At 40.7% G+C, this 25,782-nt stretch overlaps 1 long non-coding RNA gene across 1 annotated transcript; it reads right to left on the bottom strand.

Moving 5' to 3' along the window:
• Window positions 1-5,442: 5,442 nt before the first annotated feature.
• Window positions 5,443-14,996, bottom strand: LOC122835167. The gene is made up of 3 exons (XR_006371279.1): window positions 14,921-14,996; window positions 7,680-7,797; window positions 5,443-5,804 (listed from the first exon to the last, which is right to left on the bottom strand). It is a non-coding gene; the product is annotated as an uncharacterized LOC122835167 (long non-coding RNA).
• Between the last annotated feature and the right edge of the window lie 10,786 nt (window positions 14,997-25,782).

Raw genomic sequence — 25,782 nt, 5'->3', positions numbered from 1 at the left:
GAACTCTTTGATCCTTGTGCCTTTCGCTGCCCTGTTTGGCATTGTTCCACCGAAGAGGCTTTTCAATGGATTAGCTTAAGACTAATATGGTAGCCTTTTGTACTTTGGTGGGTAGAAGACTCGAATTGTTCCAGTGGGAAGACACTTTCACCTCTTGTTCCCACAATGGGCCACATAAGCTGTGAATCATATAAGCCAGAAAAGATGACGTAGCCTCTTCGAATAACCTCTTCAAATATCCAAGCTAACTTAATTCTGTCCGAGTGAAAAGCAAGCAAAGACTTGCACCATTTTTTTTTTTTTAAATCAGTGTAGTTCAACCCAAATAGTGTATGATGCATTATTCAAGACTCATTTTTTTTCCCAGTTTGGAGTCAGAATGAGATGGAGAACAAACAGTGAAAGCAACTTAAAAACTTGAACAGAGTAGCAGGTGCGACCTTCTAATCCGTCCCCCTCATTCCTAGAGGATTGTCGTAAAAAATGTTCCCCCTTCCCAAGCTGTCCGTCTGTCTGAGAAGCTGATAAATTGCGGTACATGTGACCCCCATCCACATGTTGGAATCAATAATGCTCTGTGATTTCTTCTTTTTAATCTCCACAGTCAATTACATTACACCTGACAGGCTAATCTAACTGAACGCATCATGGACCCCGAGTGGCCCCTCGGCAAAGAAAAACCTCTCGCTCTGAGAGCAAGAACACGGTTCCAGGCAGAACAAAAAGCCGAGGGACTTCAAATCAAATCGGTGGAAAAATTCACTCCACACATTAAAACCAATCAGGCGTGTAAGTTTGCTAACTCTCTGTCAATTTTTGCTTCGTTGAGAGTGAGTGCTGTGTCGAAACGTCTTCTCCACAAACAACTTCAAGTGGAGCAATCGATCACCTGTCAGCTACATGTCAGCGTCCAGAACGAGGCCTGCTCTCCAGGATTCAGGACCACCAGGCTCATCTCCTCACAGAGATGGTTCTCCATGGTCCGAAACTTCTTCTTCTTCTTCGACACTCACCCAACACCCAGCCTTGGTTGTTTGTGTGTGTCTCTTCGTCTTGAGCGTGTGGGAGTATAATATTAGCGCTTCCAATTTAAACTCTTCCTTCTAGTTCAAAACAAAATCAATATGAGATTCATTATGAATAAAATGTTCAAAGGATCATGCTCCCCTGGGTTTTTGATGCTTACTGTTAGTGTTCCAGTGTATTTTGGCTCCGGGACGTCTTCTCCTCTGATAGAACCAAAGACTGCCATTGGACTAAAGTTTTACACAGGATCATATATATATATATATATCCTATATATATATGTGTGTGTGTTGGTGAACTGTGCATATGATCCACTTTATAAAATATTTATTACAGAAATGTTCTTTAAAAGCATTATTTGCAGATTTCTTTTTCTGATGTTTTTTGTTGCTCCCCTCATGTTTAAGATCATCAGACAAATATTAGCATTAGACAAAGATAACCTCATTAAATAAATTAAAAATGAACACAATTCTTCCATTGTGTTCATTCATATGGTCTATCTCAAAAGTGATTTATTTTCTTCTCAATAAATAATAAACCATTTCTGACACGTCAATTTTCAAGAAAAAAGCAAATAAAACTTTGTTTTGTGAATTCAACTCTTTCTTTTTTTCCACATAATCCGAAAAAAAATAATAATAATTGTATTAGCTACTGGAAAATTATTTGCTGTAGCCGTAATAAATGTTACTATGGGTTAAAAGATTCTTTGGAGCAGATCTTCTTTTGGGTCAAGTTTCAGAATCAGAAACAGGTGCAGAGCTGTAACCATTTAACAACAAGCTAATAGCATTGTGTTTATAGTCTGTGGTCCAAGCTTGCTAATTTCACTTTTTCACAAAATACACAGCCGACTGATGGATTTTTTTTACTAGAATGACTTAAATACAGTCATGTTTGGTTTCATCAAAAATTTTGACTTTAGTACAGAAAATGAAAGAGCGCATTTTTCCTCCATTTTACAAAATGTGTGAAAAATGCGAGAACTGCAGCAGTAGCACAAGCACACCATCGCTCTCCGGACCTCTGCAGGTAATTCATGCTATTACAACACCCTGTCATTTGTGTCATCCAAACAGTAATGGGCAACATGGCTTCAGAGCAGCAGCATCCGTATATAATTTCACATCCCAGTCGGACGAAATGAGTCCTCTTCCTGCTAATTAAAGCGCCTTGCCAGCCGTCTCCCTCAACGTGGCAGAGGAAACGCGGGTCGTTCGTTCAGAGGCTATGACTAAAATAAATAAATAAATAAATAAATAAAAAACAAGCAGCTTTTAGACGGTGACATCCAATCCCAAATTAAGTTAATTTAAGGTTCTGAGGCAAGCCTGTCACATCCTCCCGGCGCCGGAGGCGGCAGCGGACACACGGCTAATAGGCCGGAGGGCTCCGTGAATGAAACATGACGAGCATCAGAACCGCCGTCACACTCGTGTCTGCACTGACGCCGAACCTGACGTTTTCAGAAAGGAAGACGCGGAGCTCATTTGGGGGGAGGTGGATTGGGTTTGTGTTTTTGAGGCTTCCCTGTATTGTTTCTGATTAAGAAATCTAGGCATTTGTGGGCCGAAGGTCGTTATCTCCGTGACCATATATTCTCATTATGAAACTAAATTGACTTGTTGAAATGTAGTTGGACGACTGCCGCGGTACGTAGGAGTCAGACATCAACTCGCCTCCCTTTGATTTATATTCTAATGAGCTTCCAGAAGGAATTGAATTTCTCACAGTTAATGTTACCTCCCTAGGGTTTCTCTTCTGTTATTATTTTAGCTCATCATTTGCAATCTAAGAAATATACCTCAGTGTGTGTTTCTCAGACTGCAAAGAGTCACAGCATGATGCAGATATTATGACACTGACTTCATTCTTTGTTTCAGAATCCAAGTTTTGATGTAGCAAAACAATTTAAAACAAAAGCAAAGTTCAGGGATGTGTGTAGATGTATTTCAGATTAGGATGATCGGACTATACAGAAATTCATCTTCTGTTCTTAATTTTTGCCTCAGAAACTTCTCACCACAAGCTTAAGGTTGGTTTGGCATTGATTGGCCACTGGATGATGGCTAATATTGTTGGACGAGTACCAAGATGCTGCTCTTTAATGCCTGTAAGGCATAAGATTTTTATGCCAATTTTAGTCCAGATTTTCCTCTTGTGATCATCTTAAATATGACCAGATTATCCTGATGGCTCTCAAGATAATCTTTAGGAATATTCTTGTCATGTGTCGTGTGTTGAGAGTGACATTGGAACCGCTCCGATCTAAAATTGAGGATATTTAACGCCTTGGATCGTCTTGGCCCAAAGACGCAACGTGTGCGATGTTCTCCGACAACAAACGAGAACGCAGCCTGTCGAATATGACCTGCAGCCAATCAGAACGCAAGGGACACATGAAGGGGAATTCTAAATAATGGAGACAAAACAGCGGCCGTGGCACACCAGAAAGTCAGGTGGACATTATAGACGTCTTTGTGTCGTTTTTTTCTCTCTGTTGAACATCATCCACAAACTATTCCCATTACGTCTTCCTGGTCGCCCATGTTTGTTTACTCACCTTTGGTCTCGACATGAGACCAGACTTTTTCTAACACCAACATTGTCCACGTCCATAATCAATGCAAACAAATTTTTCACCTACAACTGCACTTTATAGGGTATTTTGACACAAACGCACAATACAGGACTTATTGAATATATGATTTTGTAAAGCCCTGGACGTGGACACACGTTTCCCACTTTACAAATAAACTGGAGGTCAAAGTTCCGTCATTTTACCGAACAATTGAAGCAGTCTCAGAATAGTTAAGGAACGCTCCAGAATCGAGCAAACATTGTTATTTCTGATTTGTAATGATGGAGGGGAGTTCAAATAAAGCTTTTATTTACTCCATCCATGCTAATAAGTCTATTCAGATGCATCCCTGTTTAATAACATCTTATTTAGACCCGCCAAACGTTTGCGTCCTGGTCCTCCATCCTCTGTGGGCGCCGTCCTCGGAGACAGACTGGTGGTTTTGTACATGGGCGTAATTAAGATGTGGTACGAAATCTCCTCAATAGTATACAAACCTCAGCAACACGAGGCCGCTACTGTTTTATTTATGGCCGTGCCTTTCATCATCTAAAGATGTCTTTGGATGTTCTTTCGGAAGAGGGGAAAAAAAACGCACCAGTCGCCATGCAAATGAGACGGCAACACAAACAAATATGGTAGTCTCCTGGATCAGCACATATCGCACACAACCAGACGCTCAGATTATCCCGACGTCTGAGTTACAGCCCCCCCACCTGTCCCCCCTCCTGCATCTTCTGTATTCATTGCTTTCCTCGTTTGTTTGCTCCCAACAGTTATCGCGGCCGTACTGTTAAACATCAGCCCGTCCGCACAGCACCGCGGGGGCTCTGAGAGACGAGGGTTTGATTCAAACACCATGACACTAATGTGCCATTAACCTTCCACAGCCGCGGAAGGAATACATGTCTCCATTTGGCTTGAAAAGGTGAAAAAGGAGGAAGAGAATGAGCTTAAGCTGGCTCAATGACACTCGTCCGCCTCGGGGACGAGTGTCATTGTTGTTAAATTTTTTGTGCGATTAGCTCTGATTAGGTGAAGTTGCCCATTAGTTATTGCATCCAGTGAAGGAGTTTTTACTTGAAAAGGTGGCTTGAAAAAGAATTGACGCCCTTTGGAAGTTTGTGTTTGGCAGAAAGTCAAGAAAGCTCAGTGACTTTTATTGGGACTATAAAGGTCCTCTGTGTGAAAGGGTAGGTAGGTAGGCAAAAACAGAAACATTTAAACCTATGGAAGTCTTTAACTGCCACAACTTGGCAATAAAATCAGAACATATAGAAGCCAATTTGTGCCACTCTGATGGGATAAAACAACTTGTATCTCATAATTGTTACTCTCACATTATTTTGATATAGCATCTCATTATTATGAATCAGCTAAGTCATAACAATGATAGTATTATGTTTTAGCTAACTCACCAGATCCTAACTATCTCATCATTTTGAGATAAAAATATCTGACGATAATATTGTCAAGTCGTAATTGTGAGATAAAAGTTTACATTTGTTCTCGTTTTGCATCTCGTACAATCTTGAAAGTTTCTTGTTAAAACGAGATGCTGACTCTGAATTGATCTCCTTCCTCTGGCAGTTGAACACTTCCATGGAAACCGATACATTAAAAATAATTTCATCATAAAAACTAAGCTGTTTTTCCGCTGTTTTTATTACAAATCACAAGTTAAAATAATGCATCGAAATAGCTGACAGTCAAATTCACCAAACATGCTAGCGCAGCACGGGCAAAATGGCCGACTTTCATACAAGAAAATGGCTAAAGGAGCCGTTCAGCAGCACCTAAGAAGTCCTGGTTAACTAAAATGAGAAGGATGAGGCAGCATTTATGCTAAATACATGTAATAATGACTGAATGATAAATAAAAGTGAGAGAAAACATTCTAACAGGTGCAGTTAGACATATTTTGTGTCATTGTCCCCAGAAGCTGATGGTGTTTTCGTGCACAGTTAAAAGAAACTGATAAATATGTGTTAAAGTGAATACTTTTGCAGCCCACAAAATCATTTTGGATGAAATTTTTCAGACTGCCATGTTTTTATTTGTTTTGTTTTGTTTGTCGCTCGCTCGTCCTGACTTTCTGGTTTGCCGTTGTTTTCTTCCGGTCCCAGGTAAACTTTTTCCCCGCTGTCAACAACACAGCAATCTTTTCCTGCAGCTCAGCTGTCACACTCTTCACCTGCAGACAGAATAGCAAATGAATGATCTCTTCACTGAGGTTTTTGTTGTTTGTCAGACCAAGACGCTTTTTAATTCTGTGCCAACAGACCTGGCATAACAATGGAGGCCGACATAATGGATTCCGGGGGGGATTCTGAGGCAACGTGGTGTTGACTGCTCTTCATCATCACAGCTGAGGCCACCGAGGACTTGTTATGTTTGTGGAGTACAAATAAAGTTTGCGCTTGTTGCAACTTCGTCGTTATTGCCTGCCAGTCAAAAACGGAGCAAAAGCAGCTCAGGCAGAGAGCGACGGCTGCAGCACAAAGAGGCGCTGACAATGTCTAAATCAGATTCTCTCCTCGGCCATTCTTCTCTTTTCCCCTTTGCTCTCCATGGCCCACCACACACCCGTCGGTTTGTTTACAACAGCCTCCTGCCTCGCACCCCGCCCAGCTGAAAGAAACTATGGCTATGAAGCAAATCTTCGCTGACAGAAATGTTGAAATTTTTATATTTATTCGACACATTTTTATAGCATTGGAAAGCTTTAAGAATGATCGTGTCATGTTTGTCCTCCTACAGAAACCATATTAAAACAAAAAATATGTTTCCCACCCCCATCATCTTTTTCAAATTTCAAACATTTTTGAAAAAGCTCCAGAGAGAAAGTAGGGCAGAGCTAAAGAGCCGTGGGTTGCCAACCCCTGAGCTAGAGTGACAAAAAGTAGTCAGTAGCCTAAGCAGTCTTGTTACCTGTTGATCACTAGAGATTGGTGTCTGGTGGTAAAGGAGATATCCACGTCACAGCTGTGTTACGACTGGATGGCCACTTACAGGGTTTTCACACCTGACAAAAGGCCGGTGGGGAGGGTTACATTTGACGACCCAACAGGTTTATTATGGATTTCCTTTGCAATCTGAAACCTCAAAGCTTCCTTAACAGTGTTTTCACACCTGATAGTCTGGCAGAGTCGGTTTGATTGGGGAATAAAATTGCAACATTTGTTGTATTTTCACCAGGTGCGATTTGCTTTCACACTGCACTGTGTCAAACCAACCAGACTCATAGAAAAACCTGTTCACCTCCTCACCTGTGGTGGCGCTGCACCAAGAGTCGCTGAAGGAAACGAAACAGAAACTTCTGAAGACACTGGTGCCATCAGATTTTTTCTTTTGTCATTGGCTAAAGACTATCAGTCATGTTGCCCACTAGCGCATTTTTTAGTTGTATTTACCCATAATGCTCTACGATTTGGTCCGCTTCCTGCTTTTGGAGTGGTGTCTGGTCTACTTGGTGTTCACACTTTACTTCGAATCGCACTACAGTTCACTTCAAGCGAACAGAGACCCGGGATTGTAGAAGGACCAGAGTTAGCTCTTTAGTTCGATTGCGCATTCACACCTCCCCAAATGAACCAAACTTTCTAGAAAAACCATCTAGGGTTCGATCACAGCGGACATAACAGGACTGGTGTGAACGCACCCATAGTGGGAATTTCTATTACTCATAATGATAAAGATTATTTTGCCAAATGAGACAATTGTATTTTCTTTTGCTTCTTCACTGAATTTTTTGGAAAAGTTTAGGGAATAAGGTTTTGTTTGTCATTCTGCTGTTGTCTGAGAATAATTTCATCGGACTCACTCTGCTGCAGAGGCTCGTCTGAGCGAATCAAAAACCTTCTCAAAGCATTTATTAAACGGTGAGCCGGCGCTAACCTTCTTCATGAGGAAATGGAATCGAATGAGTCATTTTTAAAGGTTTAAACGAACAGTTTTTACACTTCTGAAGCAGAGCCTTAATTAAAACTCGGCAGAATGATAACTGGAAGTTGATCATTATGAAAACATCAAGTCGTCACTGCTCACCCTCTGGTGTCAGTCCCCCTACCTGCTTCCTCCTGTGTTGATTTTTCATGGCGGCCCAGCGATGTTTCCAGAGCGTTGTCTGGCCTTAGACCTTCAGCCAGAATTGAGAGAGCACACAGCAGAGCTCCTGCAGAGACCAACTGTGAAAAAAATAAAATAAAATAAAAATAAAGTAAGAGACACAACCGGGGCTGACATTTGTGAAAGAAGACCAAAGTTGCTTCAGTATGAAGAATGAGGTCTACGGTTACATCCAGCTGCCACCATGAGACACAAACCTTTTCTCCCGCAATGACAGAATGGGCTTTAAAGAAATGAAAATATAAGTCAGCAAAAAAAATCATACACACAAAATCCCACTCTATGTCTCTATAAAGGTTTCAGAAGCAGCTTCAGTCTAAAGGTTTTCACGTGCTTGGGTGTACTGTGTGTATTCTCACTGTCCGCGGATTGGTCAGTGTTTCATTAGTTATGGCTCAAAAGCAGAGACTTAAAGGAACTCGGTGTTTCAGCTGTTTGGCAATTTTTTGGAAGTTTGTTCCAAGTTCGTGGTGCGACTCTTGGTCTTGACTGGAGCAAGATGATGCATTTCTCCTAGAAGTCTGATGTGAAGAGTGTAATTACGTTAACAACATAACAGCTAACCAAATGCTTTTACAGAAATGAATGAGAATTAAACACAACAAAAAAAAATAACCGACAGCTCTAAGTTACCACACAGGAGTTGCAGAAAATGGCGTAAGTACATAGAAAGAGTCAAAAGTGACAACTCACACCGGATTAAAAGCTTTGGCGTTTTTAAACACATTTTAAGAACAGCAAGCGATAGAACATGCTTGAATGGTAGCTAATTTTATGTCTTAAAAACTCCTTTCCGTTTCTCTCTGGATACAGAAACTGCCTCTGGAACAGTCAAAGCCAGGGGTCAGCCACCTAAGAGCGCGCCATGGCATGTAAGGGCAAACAGAACCCTGCGGTACCACCTAGGGGAGGGCTGTGGAAGCAGAGGTAAAGTCATCCATCATGACACAGAAGCTCCTATCGGAGTGGAAGGAAGGAGCCAAAGCCCTGCAGAGGAGATTTCAGTCTGGAGATGAGAATGTTGGGGTTCACTGTGTCAAACACAGCTGTTAAATGGGACCGTAATATGTTCTGCATATATGTACAGTCATACAGTGCTATTTTATAGGACAATCAAGTAACTATGTTACCTTTAGTTATGAAATTTAAAACAGCTTAAAGGAAATTGGATTTTGCATCATTGGCTACCTTGAAATTGGCCTCTGTCTCTTTAAGAATCTCCTGCTATGCTTCATTTGAAAGGTTTACCTTCTCATTACATTGCATGTCGCTTCCACTATTGAAACTTAGCAAACTATGCTTTCACGGCACATTTCACTTACACTCTCATTAGGCACCTTGAGTGACACATAAAGAAAAACCCAACAATGGATTTATTTTAAAATGCACAGATTCTGAACAAGCAGAATGAGTTTATTCACCTTAAAACATACATTGACATGTTTTAAAATTGGTAGTTTTTTTATTCCTACACAAAATAAACATTACATATTTTGAAGATCTCAGGAAAATCATCTGCTGAATAAAATATTACTTCATTCTAATGTTATGAAGAAACATCTTTTCCAAATTGCTCCCAGGCTGAGCTAGGCTGGTTGCTGGGAGACTTAGGGTTCATTCACACCAGCTCTGTCTAGTTCGTCTAATTCAACTCTAGTTCGTATGTCTAGAAAGTCCGGTTCGTTTTGGGGAGTTATGAATGCACAAACTGTGAAGCCCAATCAAAACTTGTGTTTTGATTGAAGTTTAAGTGAAATCTGAAATTTATGTGCATTGATTCCACTGCATACAGTAGCTTAAGAAATGACTTGTGGCCTTTAGTCAAAGACAAAAGAGAAATCCTACAACCGCTAAACTTTCACACCGCTCTATTTTTGCTTAAATTTTGTGAAGTAGGAAGTTGCGCTCATGTCTAATGCAGAGGTTTTTGTTGTTTTCTTCAATAGTCCTTGGTGTAGCGCCACCATAGGCGAGGAGGGGGACAGGTTTTTCAAAGGGTTTGGTTTTACACAGTTCAGTGTGAAAGCAAACCGTAGCAGCTGAAAATATAACAAATGTTGGAACTTTGGTCCCCAGTCAACCCAAGTCTACCAGACTATTTAAATAGGTTTTGAGAGTTTCAAACTGCAAATTAAATACATAATACAGCAGTTGTGTTGTCAAATGTAAACCTTCAGCCTTCTATTATTGTTGACAAAAATTTAAAAAGAAGACAACAAAGGCAGTACATTCCACAACCAGGGTTAACGTGACGCTTAAGGTGCTCTCATTGTTCTGTGGTAGCTAAGGAAGCTGCAGGGGAAAAAAAAAACTATTGGCAGCTACTAATTAAATACCAGTATCATGATTAACTTTACACCTAAATGAGGTTTTTAAAAGCTGTGGCGATCCTGCCATGTTCAGGCAGGACTTTAACTCCCTGATTCCAGGAAGAATAGTCTCATTGTTCTGAGCACCATCCACTGCAAAAGAGGTATTGATTTTTTCACAACACCTCCATAAACTAACATTAAGTAGAAGAGATTTCCTTCAGTTTCAATTTTTTTATTTTTATTTGAATCAGCATAAATTTATACAAAATGACTCGTTTTTAGTTTCTATAATGTCATCTTTTGTACTCCCTTCACGTAGTGCAGTGGTTCTCAAAGTGTGGGGAGCGCCCCCTGGGAGTCGGGGGGTGCCCTGCAATAGCAGGGGGAACGGTATGGATGAATGGAAAAAAAAAAACAGTTACACAAAAGTGTTTCACTGTGAAGATGGTTTGTATTGTTGCAACCAGAAGTGTGAAATAAACTTCAGTGGAATATGTGTGTAGGTTTATAACTGGTTGAACGATGTGTGTGCCCAGTTGAATTTTTTTTTTTTCTTTTTTGTGGGGGATTTTATTGTAATCCATAGGGGTGCCCAGAAAATCTTTGGGAACCAATGACATCAGGGCCAGCCCAAGACATAAAGCGAAATAAACAGCCACTAAGGGGCCCCTTCAGTGGAGCTGATTTTTTTTCCTAGTAATAATTTCTATGTCATTATATCAAAAACACACAATTTCACTAGGAAGTGATTTGTTTTTACAATAATATATATTTGATAGTGTATGTAGAAATCATTTTATGGATAAAAAGAAAAACAAATTGCTCTTGGGACCCCCCTGGTGGCCGCGGTAGGTACCGCACACTTCGCTGAAATCATGAGCTGTTGTGCAGAGCGCATCCAAACGTCCAAAGCTTCGGTCAGAAGATAAATAAGCAAAACAATGTCTAAAAAATGACTTATCCTTCAGGGAGAAAGAAAAGAAAGAGAATGAATAGAAAAAAAGCCAAAATAAAGGTTTGTTTTAATGCCTTGTAATGTAAAAGATTTGTAAAGCTGCTAATAGAAAATTAGCTTGGAACTAGTTCAACAGCCGAACATTTATGCTAGGGTCTTTGTGTTTTTGTGAAACTGAGTTTAAACTTGAAATGAGTTGATTCTCCTGATTGGCTCTGTATATTTCTGAGGTTTTTTGGCTTCAAAACGGCGTATTGGTTAACGTTTGATAAGAATAATTAAAACTTCTCAATGTTTGACATTGTCTAGCAAAATGTTTTTGGTCAGGCTACATAGATGCTACGTTGATGAGCTGCTCTAAGCTGTAGTTGGTGACAAGCTGTTTGCTGCTGATCATTTTGTGGATAAAACAAACATTATTTTTACATCAACTTCTAAGTTATGTGAAACTTCTGTTAAAATCATTTGAAGGCTCAGAATCAGTCCAGTAGCACAATTCACAATATAAGGTGAGAAAGACTCGCCTGGTATAATTTTTTTTTTTTTCTGGCTGGTTACCGATTTTTAAAGAACCTGACCTGCCGATTTTGAATTTGGCTCACACCAATTTTTTTGTCTGAAATGTTATTAAATGTAGCAAGAAAGTCACTGAGTTGGCAACAGTGGGGTGAATATTGTTAACTGTAAACGTTCAGACATGATCTGGTGAGTCGGTCTGTCAGTCAAACGTCTCACTGCAGAGCAGAAAAGGACAGAGGCTGATTTTTAAACATTTGCTGACGAAAATAAGATCAGTGGATAAAATGGGCTTCACATGTAAGTATCGGCCGATCACGATCCCCCAAAATAAAGGAAATTGGTGCCCAGAAATCTACTGGTTGATAAATCAGTTGGCCGATAAATGTATCCTATATTATACATTTATATAATGCCTGAGATGCTTACGGGTGATGTTTATAGCAGGTGCGTGAATGACCTAATGATCGGACTGCTGACTGCAGCCAGTCCACATTGTTAGCAGAACTAGAGGGACCCAAAACCACGTTTCACATAGGGCCCCATAGAGGCTTGGGCCGGCCCTGATTGACATAGCGCATTCACCAGAGGCATGTTATTCAGGATCCTGTTTTTTTCCTCTAACCATCCTTACTCAACCTGACAGTGGGTGACAACGTTTGGAGGAACTGCACACGTCTTTTTTTTATGTCGCTCAGGTGCAAAGGGAGCAGGTGAAGGCTTCCAGCGCTGGCAACCGAGTTCTTCGTTGGAAGTGAACTACAAAATGTCACTGCAATTTCTCTCTCCAAGTAGAGAGAGCCGAAACACAGAACCCACCCCCACCATGCTCAATTTTAAATAGAACAAGAAGGAAAATGTTAACTCCAGCCTCCCGACTGGAGAGGCACGAGCGGCGTAAAAACCGGAATGTGAGTCTTCTCATGTTGCAGGAGCAAACTCTCTCTCTCTCTCTCTCCTCAGAGTCGTTTCCAGAGGTGCTTTCTCCATGCAGATGCTGCGTGACTCTCATAAAAAGCCTTAACAAATGGAAGGAGTAAATGAAGTGGACAGTTCCTCCCAACCGGAACATCCAGCAAGGTTTCTACAATCTGGGGAGAAAATAGGATCACATCTAGTTCCACTGGTCCAAAGAAATAATGACAAGTAGGAGAAAAAAAAAGAAAAAAGAACAACTATCCCGTAGCTCCCTAAACTTTGTTTCTAAGTCTGACACAAAGCACCTCATAGCCTTTACTCCAGACATAGCAGAAATGTTTTTCAGTCCTTCAGGGTATGGGAAACCTGCAGATCGATGGTAATTGTTTTATCAATGCTTGGACAAAAAAAAAAAAAAGGCGTGGAAAGACTTCTGGTTCGCTGTCAGACAACGCTGGGATCGTCTGAGCGAGGGTAAAGCCCTTTGATAATCAACGTTTTAATTAACGAGATGAAAATGTTTGCATTATTTCTTCTGCTTCCAACAAAGCGGAGAAGCAAATCATGCAGGGATTAGCACGTTGCTGGGCGTTAGATAGAATGTAAATAGCCTCTGTTGATCACCTTGGTAGAGGAGAGTTCATGCAGCGTTCTGTTAGAAGAACATCCGACTCAATATGTGTAGATGGGTTGTGATTGTTACCTTTTTTGAGCTGGGAAGTTTGTTTAGCTACTACACATAAATTAATAGTTTTGGGGTAATTGTGTACACAAACTGAAAGGCTCATTTCTCCAGCATGTGCAATTTTCACGTCAGGGTCCAGAACATTTTCATGCCCTGGATCTACTTTAGTGTGTTCGAGTGTGACAGGAAAAGAATTAGCATGTATGCATAGCAGCTAAAAATTGCAGATGGTGCAAAGGGAGAACAAGTGCCCCATTTGCCGCTACGTAAGTGTGTGTTAACGTCTGTAAAACTTCCTGGAGGAAAAAAAACATACAGTTGTTAGCCTAACATTGCCTTTATTTAGTTAATCTTGCTGTAAAATTGGTCATATGTTACTCTGTGTGTTTGGAGATTTGCAGAGAACATCTTTTACAAGGTAAGTAGAGTAACGTTCACAAGCTTTATAAGTAAGTGAGGTTAGGAAGATGCGATCAAGTATTACATTACAGCTAATGTAATACAATGGAGAATTAGGAAATTCTCCATTGCAAAAGTGCTGACATTTCAGCTGGTCAGAGGTTTACATGAAAAAAAGAATAAAGAAAGTTAAATGATCACTGGGATAAAAGTTTTGCAGTTCATAATGCAAAACGTTTTATATCCTGACAATTTGTTCATTTTTCTCATGTTGAACCACAAACTGCATTTTATTGGGATTTCAAGGTAATACTGCGTAGAACTATTTTCTACTGATTCTTTGCAAAAATAACTCAGTCTGTCTAATTTCCACTGGTGCACAGTTATCAGAAATATGTGTGATTCAGTACATTTATGTTTGCGTAAAAAAAAAATAAAAAATGTGTTGTTTTTCTGCATTGCTGATAGCAAACCTCACAAATCGGTATCAGAAGTGGAAAACCATTCCTGGTTTTTAATGTGAAAGAATTCCTGAATTCCTAAAACAGATTTGGTCTTTTTTAAATGTAGAGCTTCAACCATCCGACGGAGACACAGCAAGACAAAGTGAGGGTGACAACCCGAGTCGTTCTTGTGACCCGTCACTTTACTGACGAAACGGTAACAGAAAACTGAGCTCGGACGAGCGCCTTCTCTGGCAAAAAAACCAAATCTCTTTGCATTCCGTGCTGCACACACTTTGGGGGTAATTGTTTGATGACCCAACATAAAAGTACTGAGTGGTGAGCCGAGCAAAGCCTCGGAGAACTTCTGTCTGTCCCGTAATCGATGTAGTGCAGTGGCCGTATTGGATTGCAATCGATAAAAACAAAACGAACTTAAAACGTTCATTAGATTCTGTGATGAATTTCTGAATATCAGAAACAACACTGGATAGATTTCTTCTTCTTCTTGTAATTTTTCCAGAGGATTTTTACCAGTGCTCTCAAAAGCCAATATCAAGTAATACAGTAAAGAGCAAAGATTTACATTACACATGTAGCTCTGAGGGTAGCTACATTCGTGAAGCTACATTAAAAACCAAACTAATCTCACTGAAAAAGAGAAAGTTTTTCAGCTAACCACATGAATTCTGATTGCACTTTTATAAACTTTATATATGCATTAAAGCTGCAGTATGTCATTTTTTATAAAACTAAATGTTCTCCATGTTTGTTAAAACTGTCATCATGTTGTGACAGATAATAGATAATCCATGAATCTTCTCCATGAGCTCCTATTGCAGAAATGATCTACTCCCAGTCAGAAACAACCAATCAGAGACAGGTCTTAGTGCTGACACACCTCATGAATTTGTTGCTAAATGTGCTAATGGTGGAGAAATAACTTACTGGTACAGGAAAATCTGCCATCAGCGCTGGTCATGCTAAGTAGCCTTAGCATTCACAACAGGTTATGCTAGCTGCAGCGTAGCACAAAGCAAAGGCAGATGGGGAGGGGCCACTGAGAGAGCTAAGTCCCGCCTCCTGCCTCTGATTGGCTGTCTCTAGTTAGCACAGGGAGTTTCTGACAGCTTCAACAAATATGTAAAGAAATGTACATTTTTTAATAAAAGTTACATACTGCAGCTTTAAACCAACGCAATTAATATTAAACTCATTCAAACAAAAAGGAATAAATATGTCAGAGGGTTAACAGACTTTTTTAAAGTGTAATTTAGAGAAAATCCAGTGTTTTTGTTGTAAATATATGTAAATATAGACATTGAAAATCTATACTTTAGAATCATTTCTCCAAACCAATATGAAATTCTTGCCCACGATGTCCAGTTGTGCCCCAGTGTATCTCACTATGACATTTGCGGTTGCCAGTCGGGGTCAAAGGGTAAGCGGGGGCTGGGGGCAGGGGGGTTGTGTGTGAGCAGAAGCCTCGTCTACCACATTGCTGATCGGGTCGAATCCGCCTCTTCCAGCCTATCGATTCGGCTGGATACGACCGATGAGGGAGCGCAGTCTGCAGGGAGCAGAGGCTGAATCACACGCACTCCGATCGATACTCTGGCGTATTTCACCTCTGACAACCCGACTCCCCCCAAAAACAGCAGCCCCCAACCCCTCTCCCTTCTCATGTATTTACAGAATTTACCAAATTCTGGAAGAACTTTAGATCTGTGAAAAAGTGATTTACTTGTTGGTTTTTTTTTGCTTTTAAAGGGGGCAGAATAATCTTCAGAGAGACGAATCAATAGGGCCAATCTCCCCCCACCCACAGGAGGACACGAGCAACCTGGCAATTATTGATGCTCTCACATTTCTAACCTTGATGCCCCTTAAGGCCAAAGTTGAAGCAGTTTCTGGTGTTTCCCGGAGGAATCAACAGTAAACAATTTAAAAGTTTCAAACTTCACATGCTCTCTGTTTGAACTTCTGTAAATTTACGGCAGTTTCCTTTTTGACATCACCGGAAGGATCATTTTGTTTTGCTCACGTAATGTGGTCTTAGAAACCTGCCACAAGTAAAACCCAAATGTCATCGTCAGGTTTCCAAACTGCAAAAACACAAAGTCGCCCAAAGTGTTTGTGGTGTAATTTCTATTGAAAATGTCTGAAAAGCTTTCAGTGAGATACAGGAACTTGTTTTAAGTCAACAATCCCTCAATATTGATCTCAAAATATTTCATCCATCTGCGTTTTATTTCACGTACAAGACATTTCTAACATCTTCCATCCATCCATTTTCTGTACACCTTTGTCCCTTCATTTGCCTCATTTACAAATTCTCAACATTTATTACGCTGATCTACCGAACTAATTTTAGTCAAAGTTTCCCTAAGTAATTATTTATAGTTATCGAACACCAAACCAGACTTGTTGTTGCACAACACAGCTTTTCCTCAAATAAATTAGCTTGTTTTCTAATCATTGTGGGGGGAAAAAATGACTGCATTTGATTTGTCATCGTCTCCTTTTTCGTTTTATTTCCCCCCTACTTTGTCAGATTGTCTTCTTCCTCGTTTTTGTGTATTTCCCCCCATTTTGAGGAACACAGAGGCAAATCCAACATGAATTGGAGCCGTGGCAATGTGAGTAATAGGTGGAACAGTTTTAGAGGAAGGATTTATGCTGTAAGCCGATCATTCCTGTGCTGACACAGTGAGGGGAATGTGCTGATTCACTTGACATAAGAGGATCCGACAGTTCACCTACGCCATTTTCTAACCCCAGGAAGGCAAAAAAGTGCAACAGAAAGCGAATATCTGGACTCCACTGAGTTTGTATCCCTATGCAGTTTCAGTCTGAAGTAACCAACCATCTTTCATTCCTCTTGTTTACAAATGATCCTGCAGGGGGAAGTACATATATAGATTTTTTTTATTTTTTTGACAAAATTGAACATTCACAAATTTAAGTCACTTCAGGCAGAAGGATCAGATATCAGATTTTCAATGAAATAGACGACAGCAGCTGCATTTCCATTACAGATGTGCGCAGAACTTCGTCAATATTCTGCTAATGTCTAAAAAACACAAATCTCCCACTTGGGGTATTTTCATTAAAAATAAGAAGCACAATTAAAATCACACTTGAATACGTTTGTTCACACAATATGTCATTAAAAACCCTGACACTCCCGTCATCCTCCTACTGCTTCCTGTCGCCTTCTTGCTTGTAGTTTCCATCAGTGTCAACATCCGGTTATGATCGATCTCGTTTGTCTCAGGACAAAGGATGAAATTTTGCCATGGTGCTCATTTCTGCATGTTTTCGCTGCCATGAATTGTGGTAATGTTGATTATGTGCATTGTCATAAATATCAGAAGACATCAAATGCATTTCCATTACGAAAAACTTTGTCAATATTTCTCTAATGTAAAAAAATAAATAAATAAAAATCTAACATAATTTAGGAACTGTGGTTTCTCCATCAAATAACAAACACAATTGAATTCACACCCAAATAAGTTTGTTCACAGAATAAGTTATTAAAACCATGCTGCACCATCATCCAGCAACTACTTTCTTTATTCTTTATGATTTGCGACAGCAGTAACATCCAGCTGTTGATCATGTGACTCACTGCAGTTTTGTAAAATAAACTAATTTCAATATGGCTAAAAAATCAACACCTCGTCACATCGCCAAAACTTTTCATCACTTGAACTTTATTGATTTTCCAACATTAAGATATATACCACAGTTTCACACTTAGCATAGCTCAATTTAACACATGCTATACAATGGTTAGGTCTTGTGGATTTTTTCAAACAGATGCAGATAACAGGAATTACTTATCCTGTAAATGTACATACATGATATACGGAAGCCCTAGCGCCAAAACATTTGATCAAAAATGTTGTTTTTTTTTTTTTTTCCTTAAATACTGGCATTTTTACATTGGGCAAATTTATTTTTGAAAATGTCAAATTGCGCAATTATATCGCCAAGGGAAACGCAAGCATGATCATTCCTTCAAAAAACGGCAGGAAAAGGTTTGTACGCTTTCGCTTTGCCATAGAAATGAGGCAACAAAAAGCCTAAATGACCCACTTGTAATGTCAAATCAAATGAGCAACACGAGTGCTCTATGAGTCAGAGAGGAAAACTCTGGAGTGCCTCATTCTCCACAGGAGAAAAAAAAAAAAGGCCACAAATATTTATGATTTTCCACCCATGACGCCTCACTCCCAGGTGCTGCCCATCTGAAGCAGTTTGCGCTGCCAGATTGCTCCTGGTGCCGCGCGACACACACAAGTGGTTGTTCATCAGGAAAGCTGCTGTTTAACTTTGTCGGACACATTTCCATTGATTGGGCTTTGTAATTTTCCCCCCAAGTAGATCGTGTTAGCGGCGGCGGACCGGTGTGCATTTAAATGAACGGAATATTTCTCCGGCGCCGGCGGAGTGATTCCTCAGCGCTCAGAGACCCCGCGTGGTTCCCACACTCGTTTATGGGAAACGGAAGATTGGCACAGGAGAGGTCCGCTCCCCGGCTGAGACGGTCCTTTAGGAGGAACAGGTAGCTTTTAAAAATGTTCCCGGCAGGCGGTGGCGCCACACGTCACAGGCGTCGGCTTGGAGCAGACATTTACGTTTTTATTTATGCAAAATGGAACAAGATGATGTCTTTTTTTTTTCTACGATTTTATTTGTTGCATAAAACAGGATAAGTAATAAAAAAAAAAGTCTACAGCTCACGATTTGGAGTCTGGAGTGGTGCAGTCTGTTTTGAAATGATTTTCCTTCATTCACTGCAGTACGCCAAAGGTCAAACACACAAGGCGAACTGTGGCACACAAAAGCACTTTGGTATTTTCTGTCCTTATCTGGACACCGAATTGAGTTCCGAACATTTGTTTCACCCCATTTGTGCCTGACCCCAAAACTGATGTTCCACTGGAATAGGACATGGCTCTGGCCTCCATAAGACGTATCGCTCTAGGCAGGATTGGGTGATTCAACTACAAAAGGCCCTAAAGTGAAAACGCAACAGAGATACATGGTTAAAATGTGATAAAAAGTTTTTATACCTCCTGAACTTTTCTGCGTGTTGTCGGGTCTCAAGAGATTTCCTCAAATTTTCAGGAAAGAATCAACAATTTTCTTGTTTTTGTTCATGTAAGTGTATAATCTATGCTACTTCCATCAGTGCAAGTGTGTCTGTGCTTTTTAAAGGCACAGTATTGTGCAAAATATTTATTTTAATATTTATAATGTTTTCCCTCATCAAAAAAATGGTTGGAGTTGCCTCAATTCTTTCATGCTTGTTTGAGAAATCCTTCCATCTCCCATGGCAACCATTAAGCTGTGCAAAACGCCTGGTTGGACCTAGCTCCGTCTTTAAGGACAAAGCTCCTCCTCAGACCTTCAGTTTCCAAGCTCCCGCCTCAGAGAGCAGCCCTCCCTCACTCAGCCCCTTCAGACTAGCCAGCAGCAATTAGCAATCGAGCAACTTCTCAGTGCATCGCTGGTAAAAATGTTAGAGGGTTAATGGAGGAGCCATGTTGTGATGACTTCCTGAAGGCAGAGTTTCAGAAAGAGCAAAAGTTTCTTAAAGAGACAAAGGCCCAATTTCAAGGAGCTAAATTACAAAGTCAAGTTTCTTCCATCCATCCATTTTCTAACATCCTTGTCCCTAGTGGGGCCAGGAGGTGCTGGTGCCTATCTCCAGCTAACGTTCTGGGCAAGAGTCACCCTGGACATGTCGCCAGTCTGTCGCAGAGTCAAGTTTCTTTTAAGTCATATTTCATATATCTAGCATTTTTATAAGAATTGAAGATAACATAGTTACTCGCTGTGCTGTAAAATGGTCATGTGTCTGGAAAACACATAATACTGCCCCTTTTAACGCTTAGCTCCATAATTCACCTAAACGGCCAACAAAGGAAGATGTAAACATAGACTACAGTAAGTACTAATGGAAAAACTGATGTATGTTGGCCCAAATCATATTGTCTACAAGTACAAAGTGATGGTAGAAAGGGACAAAATGACAACAAAGTGTGGGTACAAATTTCAAAGGGCCAACTTAGAGCTGCATCCCTGTTTTTAAGAGTGATGAAGCTTGTTAGGACATAGGAGACAACGAGTCCCTTGTGTAAAGATATAGGTGTTTTTATATACTATATTATATTTTTTATGGGAATAAATAACCATGCAAGGTATGAACGATGCTCAATCTTTTCGTGGGTGCGCTCGATCTTCCCCTTACTCTCAGTGCCTAACAAGGGTTCTGCTTTTTCAGAGCAAGTATCAGGAGTCACAGCAGTCCTCCTAACGCTGGGGAGGTCCCTTGTGTGTATATGCGTGTGTGTGAACAGAGCTATGAGGATTTATATTTTGTTGCACATGTGTTGTGTTTATGTGAACACACCACACTCTTAATACAAAGGTGTGTCTGTGTGGATATCCTGGATGGAAGCGCCACTAATAACCCTGTCGTCTCTGTGGGCTCCGTCGCAGGCTCGGCCGACCTTGAGGCGGCGACTCCTAAAGGATGAGGCGCCCCGGCTTTCCGCTCGAGCTCGCCACCGAAGTTTGAGAAGTATCGTGTAAACCCCTACATTAATCATCCAACTCCTGGGTCGTTAAGCACCTCCAAATCGCCTGCTGCAACATCTACCTTTGGAGTCAAGTTATCTCCCCACTATAACCAAGAGCTGTGACATTGCTTTTTAATAACAGCTGTGCACACCAACACACACATTCTTCCCTGATACCTTTTCTCCTCCCATCCCCTCTACACCGTCGGGGGAAGAGTCGGTAGTTCTTCTTCGCTCTGGTACCACACTGCTAATGCAGACAGAGGTTGTGTGTGAGATCAGATGTTCTCTTCTTTGTCAGGCAAACAACCACAGAGATGTCACTTTGTGAGAGCCGACATGATTTCAGATCTCCATCAATGTACGGCGCTACAGACCTAGCCTCTTGTTCATCAGTTTGCTTCATTCAAAGGGTCTGGACCCGAGGGTACTGAGAAATGTTTGCATGCTGAAGGCGTGGACTCTGTTGAAGTTGAAACAATTGGATCTGATTTTACTCAGTCGGAAATGTTTGGCCATGAAGTATGCAATGTCCCATCTCAACTGGGAAGGAAGTAACGCTAGGAAGCTTACCGGAAATTGACTGTGTGCACCGTAAATGGCCATGCTCCAACTCAACATTCCTCTTGCTCCGACTTTAGTTTCTCAATATTTGGAAGCATAGCCAACGCAGACTCAATGGCTTTGTTTACTTCCTCTGCTGCCATTGCTAAGATACAACGACAGGCAAACTACACTTTTAAATCAACGCAGAAAATTGGCATCATCTTTCTCAACGTGTCCTTTTTATTTGCTGATTGGGCCGGTCGAAACTCTACTGGAAGAATCGAGCTCAATGGGAGGAACTCAAGATGGAGCACTGAAGGAAGATGAGAATCAAGCAGAGTTGCATAGAAAGGGAATAGCAAGGATGTAACACAGACCCGGCAATGCACCACAGTGGGTCCAAACACGCATGACGGGGGAGCAACCTTCAGACTTGAGGTGGAGAATCGGACTGAGACGTGTAAGAACCACAATCTAGGACTGTCAGGATGGTGTGCTGATTACCTTCAGGGAATACAACAGGCTGTCAGACGACCAGTCTTCACCTGACGACCAGTCTTCTTGGTAGAGGCAAGACAGAAACCTTCCTGTGCAGGTCTACCTGCTTACTGAAAATAAATCCCAGTCTTACCCTTTCATTCTGCATCCTGTCATGTTTCTACATTTAGGTCAGGAAAATACAAGACAAATACTCTCTAAGACAGTGATCTCTAATTGCATCACTTGAGGGCCAGAGTACTATAATTTTTTAATGTGTCCCTTGTCCTTGTCCTACACACATGAATTAAATAACTTTAATACCTCACTAGCCTAGCATGCAGTCAAGCTCTACAGAGCTAATATTGAAGCGAGGTGACATCTAGAAGTTGCAGGACATTGAGGGCTGGAGTTTGAGGCCACTGCTCTAAGACAACACAACGTCACATAAATCTAATAAAACTCCTTCAACTTTTTCAAGTTCTATTACGTTAAAACACAATTCAATTTTTTCAGGATGTGTAATTAATCGCATTTTAACTGAAAACCACAAATCGACAAAATTAGCAATACTTTTTATTCAAAAACCCTTTTTGCTGCTAAATTATTGAATAAACAGACATATGAGCTCAACAACAAATTATTTGTTGCATTTAATCTGTTTTGGAGGTTATTCATCCATCAGATTGGAGCAAAGTGTTATTATACCCATCAGCTTTCAAGTGTTTCAGTAGGGTGACCATATTTTCATTTGGGCATGGTGGCGTAGGGGGTAGCGCGGCCCATGTTTGGAGGCCTTGAGTCCTCGCAGGTTCAACTCCCGGACCCGACGATATTTGCCGCATGTCTTCCCCCCTTTCCTGCCAGCCTACTTTCATATAAGGGACACTAGAGCCCACAAAAACCCCCTGGAGGGGTAAAAATAAATTTGCTCCCAGTGGGCCAGTTAAATCCGACTTGTTGCCCATCGCTGTGTTTTGCGGATCTCGCTTGTGCGTCAGATTTATGGGCATATTAGAAACGCATGAACACAAACATTCTGGCCAGAATTTTTGTATGTAAAAAAAAAAATAAAAAATTGTGATGAAATGCATTCTAATTTAAACACATTTTAAAAAATGGGAGCATTGCAAATTATACTCAGTATCTTTTGATTTTTGCACGTATTATGTTGAATTGTAATGCTTTAAAATCTATTCATTTCATTAATTCAAACGAATAAAGTCCAAGTTAGGACAAAACGTCAGTGTATCTACAGGACATTTCTATAACAAACACAAATTAAGCATTGCTCTTATTGTGAATTGGAAGAAAGTGACATGGTCTTAAAAAAAAAAAAGAGCCTAAAATTAAATTCATAAAATGACACATTCAGTCTATTCCACTTATGTGAACGTCTTCTGCTTGAACGACGACAGGGTGATGTGACATCTCTCTCTCTCTGCAGTACAGAACCTCACCTCCAAACAGACAAACAAACTCTTTAATGAGATCAAGTTCTGCGGTTCTTTTGCTTTGAAGCAGCATTTCAGCAGGCCTCTGAAGAAGCACTGGTGTGTGAACACGTTGGCTATGCATTCTATTACCATTATAATAGCATTACAATTGTCTTGGGGCTGTTATTTTCTCGTTAAACAGGCACATCTTGTAGCTTCTATAAAAACCAATCTCTAAGGGTTTCTGCTTGATTTATTACTGTGTTTCTAAAAACAACGTGCAGGCCTTTTCTTACATTGCTACAGGTCTCACATTTTATGGTTCATTGCATTTTGTGATGATATTGTTCTATAATATCTCTAAAAATATTTCTCTGTGCCCTGTAAAGTATTTGTCTGATTGTGCACACTTGCAATTTGAACTCATTTTTTGCATCAGGTTGCAGTTGTCCTCTCTTTAGACAGTAGAAATCAGATAAATAATAACCATTCAAAAAGACTCATGACCTTTTTCTCATGCCGTTAAATCAGACTACACTTCTTGTTTAGGTCAGTTAGAATTAACAAAATTATTAATATTTTCACAACCCCACAAGAGGATTGAAAAAATAAAATTTTCTTCAAATTCAGAAGACTTCTCCACTCTGTTCTTTCAGACTAGCCAGAAGAAATTAGCAAAAAATTGGTGAAACTGAATCCGCTGAGTTCATATGAACTTCTTGACAGTGAAACAATTGTAAAAATGTTGTTAAAGGGTTAATAGAGGAGCCATGTTGTGATGACTTCCTAAAGGCGGAGTTTCAACAAAAGCGGGAGTTTCTTAAAGAGACAGAGCCCCAATTTCAAGGTGTTAAATTACAAAGTACAAATTCTTTTAAGTCATATTTGATATATTTAGCCTTTTTTAACAACTGAAGGTGAGATACTTACTTAATTGTGCTATAAAGTGGCACTTTGTGCCTAGTAAACACATAATACTGCCTCTTTGAAGTGCTTAAACATTTTCTGTGTGAATCCGTATATGAATATAACATCTAAATATTCACAGAGAAAAATATGAACGCGGCTGAGCGTCCTCTTAATATGGAAGCTTCTGGCAAAAAGCAAATCTTAATTTGTCACAAGTAAAGACTTCACACAGCAACCATCTCTCTTCAGATTGTTGGTAAACAAACTGATGACTTGGTATTGCCGTAAAAGCCCAACGGAGTCGGGTTGGATTGCTCTGGCCCGCGACCCATTTCGTCTTTTCAAGCACGCCTCAGCATCCAATTACTTTCAAATTACCGAGCAGAGAATCCAGGCAGCACCTTAGCAACGGGCAATGAGGATGGGATTTTGGGCTCGCCGGTGTGAGACCGGGAGTTAGCGAGCAACAGGGCTGACACGTGTGGTTTATGGATGACTTCTTCCAGAGCTCACGGGAAGCTTCGGTCTGTACGCGGCTCCTCCAGGGCTGAATTAGCCCTCTGATCCACTAATCAATTTAGAAAAGGAAGAAAAAAAAAATGCACATAGGCTCTCCCACTCGGAGTCAGGGATGAAATATATTCCTCCTGGAGGTTTTCATTGCCTGTGTGAAATGGAGTCCATTTAAAAATCAGAGCAACACTGTTGCTTCTTCTTCTTCTTTTTTTTTTTACCCTCTTTCCTGTGTGATGTAAAGGATAACAGCTGGGAGTTGGCGTCTTATCTGCAGAAGGGAAAAAGTCAGAGTCATTTTTAAGGGTAATGAGCTCAGTGTCGCGTCTGGAGGAAAACATTCCAGTGCCTACATGAATCATGTCACACATCATGTGTTTGAGACTCATAATGAAACATTTAAAAGCATTTAAAACCTCTTCACAGGATGGTGATTTCAGGTGAGTCAGCCATCATGGCTTCCGAGTTCAGGAGAAATGAACGGCATTCATCCAGTTGCCTTTCGGTGTGACAGATCAGTCCAGGAAGTGGGTCAGCTCTGCAGGTCGCTGAACGGCACTTCAGGGTCGAGACGCAACGATCCACAGCAGTCGGGCGTCGCCACACACTCCAATAAGCGACCAGAAAGATGGATCTTTGCGGTGTGGGAATTTTTATGTCTATTTTTGTTCCTGTAAGTCTCTACCATATATGCCCTCCTTCCAAATATTAAAGTTTTCAACTTTAACATTAGTGCTTAGGTTGCTAGAGATCCAGAGAGGGAAACTCCAGAAACTTGGAAGTCTCAGCCAGAGTTGAGATTTATACAGATGTAGGAACCAAGATTTCCCTGTCAGCCCAGCAGAGAGTCTGGGGTCGGAACAGAACACCTGAAGAGATCCAGCTGGTTTCTGAATGGTGAAATGTTGGATCAATATTGGACCAAACGAGGTGCTTTCTCCTGTTCTTTTGAGACGCTTCTGCAACTTAGCAGTGATATATCAAGGCTTGGTCTGAATCCTGGTTTTCTTCCTTCACCTTCTCGCTCTGAGATGCAAGTAGAGACTAGAAGAAAATCAGGCTTCATCAGGCCACATTTGGAAAATCGTGAGAGTCTGCAGCCCCATTCACTACACTTTGCTTGTGCTTCGTCCAAAGGTTATGGACTCTCTGCTGTTGAGAAACGATTGATAACTGGAGGCGTGGGCCTTGTTGAGATTTTAAATGATGCCCGGTCGCCAACATGTGACAGGGACGTATCTAATGGGCCAGTTTGCTGACCGGAAATTGTCTGCACTGTACACAATCATCCTCCACTGCGGAGAGAGACGGGCCAATCAGAAGGAGACGGCTGTTAATG

The sequence above is a fragment of the Gambusia affinis genome, linkage group LG08 (assembly GCF_019740435.1).
Source record: "Gambusia affinis linkage group LG08, SWU_Gaff_1.0, whole genome shotgun sequence".
NCBI lineage: Eukaryota > Metazoa > Chordata > Actinopteri > Cyprinodontiformes > Poeciliidae > Gambusia > Gambusia affinis.
This window is presented reverse-complemented; position numbering and strand designations above follow the sequence as displayed.